Consider the following 5,082-nt stretch of genomic DNA (forward strand, 5'->3'; position numbering starts at 1 on the left):
CCTATCAGGGAGATGCTAGAAGCTGGTTAGTCCTATCAGGGAGATGCTAGAAGCTGGTTAGTCCTATCAGGGAGATGCTAGAAGCTGGTTAGTCCAATCAGGGAGCTCAACCTTCTCCTTGGTCAGTTTTTCCAGAGCTGCTGGAGCAGTCAGCCAGCACCATCATTTTCTGGATTTTTCCACAAATTTCTAAAAGTTTTATAAACAGAGTCACCAAATCTGTTGCCTCTCACAACTGGTGAATCAGAATAACCAAAAGCATATTTCCCTTTAAGTTTATAAAATAGTTTGCACCATGAGTTTTTCGTATTCTCTTGAGCTTCCAGGAGCAGCATCAGTAACTGAAGAGTCTTTAGTACCCATGGGTGTTGGCAAATTGAAAAGCCTATTCATCCGGACGTAGTGGTGCATGCCTTTAATCCCAGCACTCGGGAGGCAGAGGCAGGAGGATTTCTGAGTTTGAGGCCAGCCTGGTCTACAAAGTGAGTTCCAGGACAGCCAGGGCTACAGAGAAACCCTGACTCGAAAAAAAAATTATTCTTATACTTCTGTTGCTCTAGAACCACTTCTGATACCAAAGTCTGTACCAGTCAGGGTTCTCTAGAGGAACAGAACTTATATAATGAATATAGATTTATATTATACTTATTATATAAGTTAAAATATAATATATATAACAATACATATTATACTAATATATAAGATGTTGTATTATCTATCCATCTCTTAGCTTTTCGTTGGTTCTTTGTGAATTTCCCATCATGCACCCCAAACCTACTCATGTCTCCCTTCTCTCATACCCACCCTCCATCTTTCCAACCAACCCCCACAACAGAGGAAAAAAAATCTCGTTGTGGAAGTTGTAGTGTATCACAGTGTGTCCCACAGTATTCCCTTTTGTCCACACTTCTTTGCTTGCAAACATTCATTACAATGAGTCATTGGTCTGATTCAAGGCCTCCGGCTTCTGCTACTCTATCAATATTGAAACCTCGCTGGGACTCGTCTGAGATATCCTGTGGTTACCCTATGTCATGGAGATGCTGTAGGACCAGCCTCTTCCTACACTCCAGCAGTTCATTCATGGAGTAGATATGGGTGAGCCAACTCAAAGCCCTAGGTCTGGGCTTGAGAGGGTTCTGAGCTGGTCAGCTCACTGCTCTCCTGCTCTCCTACCCTTGGGGCCAGGTCACCGGCAACCCATACACCCAGGCCCAGCTCTACCCTGCTGCCCAGGTTAGGTGCAGGGCCTGCTCTCCCAAGTGTTGCAGCCAGTGAGGGACATGGCCAGTACTCTCACTCTCAGGACCCTGGGGCCAGCTGTCTTGCCTGCCGCTGGTGGTGAGGACAAAAGAAAGGAGAGAGGATCTCTCCCTTATCTATGCTACCACATAGCAGACAAGAGGCAGAGCCAGCTCTCCCACACTCACGCCCTTAGGGCTGGCTCACCTGCAACCCCCACATCCAGGGCCAGCTCTCCTGCTCTTTTGACTTCAGAGCCTTGTCTCCTGCCTGTGGTGAGGAGCAAGTGGGGAAGAGAGTATCCTCCCTCATCCATGCTACTACAATCTGTAGGATCGGGTCTCCCATGCTTATATCCTCCAGGCTGGCTCAAAACTCTAGCAGTGTACAGCTCGCTCTCCTGAGTCCTGCAGCTAGGTAGGGTGGGAGCAGCTGTCCTGTGTTCATGCCCCGAGGGCCAGCTATCTCCAGGATGCCCAGGGGAAGGGTGGGATCAGTTCTGCATAGCCCTTAGACATAAACATGTCCCTGGGAGGTAACCCAAACAAGGGACATCTGGTCTTTGGTGATAACAGACCCCTGGCAGGACCATGGACCCAGATGCGGCCCCCACTGGCAACACAGGCCAAAACCCTATCATAGTCCTAGGTGGCATCTCTGGCAACTCATGTCAGGATGATCCTCATTACTCTTGAGTCTCCAGTTCTGCCTCTCTTCATTGTGCCCACAGCATTCTGTTTCTTTTTCTCTTCCATTTTCCCAGTATTTACTTCTCTTAGTGGTGCCTGGGATCTCTTGAGTGTCTGAGGTCATCTCAGGAGTGGTCTCGGGAGTGCTACTCCCTGCTCTCACATTATGTATGGTGTTGGGCAGGGGTCATCTGGGGCATGGTCTGCACCCCCACACACACACACACACCAGGCCTGTGTACCCAACTGGTGGTAGTTTTAGGCTAGCTCCTTGTCCAGACCCCATGGCACTGGTCTCGTGGTCATCTAGGTTATCACTAGTCTACCAGTGGAGGGTCCAAGAATCCAGCAGTTGATCAGTCTGTGAGGCTGAATGTCTCAGCTGGTCTTCGTTATGTACTGGAGTCCCAAAGCAACAGGCTCTAATGTCAGTGAAGGGATGGACTTGCTATTAACTGTGAGAACAAGCAGGCAGAGAGCAAGCTTCCTTCTTTTATGTCCTTTATATAAGCTACCAGCAGAAGATACGGCCTAGATGAAATAAAGGTGGATCTTCCCACTTCAAAAAGATCTAGATTAAAAATGAGTCTTCCCACTGCAAATGATCTAGTAAAGAAAAATATCCCTTAGAGGTGTACCCAGCCTCTTGAGTTTTAATTAATTCTACATGTAGTTAAGTTGACTAGCAAGAATAGCCACTATGGGTAGGTAGTTGATCACACCATTGGTTTTCTTTCATACGATTGAATTGTTATTGCTTGTAACTCCTACCTGATTTTTTTTTTGTTTCTGTTTTCTGTGCTTTTTGTGGTGAGGTGTTTATCTTTAAGTAGCTTTATCGAAATATATAATTTGTATGCTAAGAAATTTGTCTTTCAGTATCTCTAACATACTATAAAACTAATCTCTTTATTTTAAAAATAGAATGTCTTAGTGGGTCAGAAAGCAGACAGCTTACCAGAAGTGGGGTCATTCTAACTTAGGAGTTTCCTCTAGTAACCTACATTACCAGGCCCCATGTCTCAAAGGCTCCAACACCTCCCTAGACAGTGCCATCAGCTGGCACCCATGCATTTAAACACACGAACCTATAGTGACACTTTACATCCAACCCACACCATAACACTCCCTGTGACTGACTAACGTTGTCAGCTTGACTGGATTTAGAGGCACATTTGGATTCCTAGGAAGCTTAAGTGAGGAAGGAAGACCCACCCAGGATGGGATGGTACAATCTGGGAGCCACGTGTAAACAAAAAGGACGAAAGAGGAGAGCCGGCCAGTGTCAGCATCTCTCTCTTTGCTGCCCGATCTGTGGAGATGTGAGTCCTAGCTGCCTGCTTTCACCACTGTGGACTGTACTGTAAACTCTTGAGCTAGAATAAGCTCTTCTTCCCTTACATTGCTTTTTGCACGTTGTCACAACCAACAAGAAACACAGCTAACACATCTCCACTCCTGCCTGCCGCTGGGGACCACTAAGCTGCGTTTTGTCTCTGTAGACTATCTATTCCAGACATTTAATATAAATAGGATCACATATCATAGGAATCTTGTCTTTGGCCTACTTTAATTTAGCATGTCTAATTACATGACATTTAGCAATGTCTTCAAGGTTCATACATGAGGTAACACATACCCATTCTTCAATATTTATGGCTGAATAATACTCCACATGCTGCATTTTATTTATCTGCTCATCAACTGATGAACATTTAATTTTATCTTCTTTTAAGTTATTAAGAAAAAAAGCCACTTAAGAACATTTATGTACAAGGTTGCAAGAGGCTATAATTAGAATTGACTCTATCTCTCAGGTATTCATGGAGAATGGTAATTGCTATGTTAAGTGATAACTCTAAGATTGATTTATTTTGAGGAATTGTCAAACTGTTCACCAAATTAGATATACCGTTTTACATGCCCCAGGCATATGTGGGGGTATTCCCATCATCCATTTCCATTATGATTTTTTAAAATTAGCAGTTAGAGTAGCTGTCATATAGTTCATTATTTATATTTTCCTAGGAATGAATTAAATACCTTTCCTCTCTCTCTGTCTCTCTCTCTCTGTCTCTCTCTCTCTGTCTCTCTGTCTCTCTATCTTCCCTCTCTCTCTCTCTCCCTTCCTTCCTTCCCCCTCTCTCTCACCTTTCTTGGCTATCTCTTTCCATATAGCACAGGCTGAACTCACAGTCTTCTTGCCTCAGCTTCCTGAGTACTGGGATTGCAAGCATGTGCTATCACGCCTATATCCTTCTATGTACTTGCCTTCCTTTGAGAATTTGAAGAATGGTATTTTAGAAACTAATAGTCACAGGCATTAATGGTCTTTTATTTTTAATTCCTCGCTTGCTTATTTATTGCATACATGTGTGTGGATATATGAATAACATGGTACCAAGGACCAGCCTCAGCTTGGAGAGGGGGGTCTTGAGGAAGGGGTGTTTGGGAGCAGCAAAAGAACGACTAAAAGTCAATCGTGGGAACAAGCTGACAGCTCATGGTTCTGCTCCCTAGACAGCTCTCTGCTCAGGACGGCTCTCTGCTACATACAGCTCTCTCATGCTAGAAAAAATTCTAAAAGCTCTCTGGATAGCTCAGAAAACCCACCAGACAAATTCCAAAAGGAAAAGATGCTAGAAAAAAATTCTAAAAGAGATGTTTTAGCTTTCTAAGTAATTCTTGGGTTTTCCAACCAAGGGCAGAGATCCTGTTAGAAAATTTTTATAAGAGCTGTAACAGCTTTCTAGGATAGCTTTTGGGTTTTTAGAGCAAAGTCAGAAATCCTGCTAGAAAAATTCTAAAAGAGCTGTACTCACTCTCCAAGAAGTTGTCTCTGGGTAACTCTCTCTTGCAGACCAAAACCCAGTCTTTTATTTACATACCAATCCAGTCATTTACTCTAAGTTCTCTTTTGATTTTCCCATGAATCAACACTTTATGACCTTAGCCCCTTGATTCTTAGAAAGAGACAGCAAGTACATTTTTTAACATAGCAAATAAATTCAGAGACCTGCCTGCTTTTGTAAGCACAGACAATAAGTTAGCTGAGTAGGATCTTGCTCTGAGATCACCATACCCACCACACCTAGGCCTAAATTTGCTCTGCCCCAGACTGACCTTGAACTCAGAAACGTGCCTGCCTTTG

The 5,082-nt window shown here is 43.9% G+C and overlaps 1 non-coding gene across 1 annotated transcript; it reads right to left on the reverse strand.

Moving 5' to 3' along the window:
* Positions 1 to 4,692: 4,692 nt before the first annotated feature.
* Positions 4,693 to 4,755, reverse strand: LOC115030702. Its single transcript, XR_003836302.1, has one exon. It is a non-coding gene; the product is annotated as a U7 small nuclear RNA (small nuclear RNA).
* Positions 4,756 to 5,082: the final 327 nt, after the last annotated feature.

Source organism: Mus caroli, chromosome 3, assembly GCF_900094665.2.
Source record: "Mus caroli chromosome 3, CAROLI_EIJ_v1.1, whole genome shotgun sequence".
Lineage (NCBI taxonomy): Eukaryota > Metazoa > Chordata > Mammalia > Rodentia > Muridae > Mus > Mus caroli.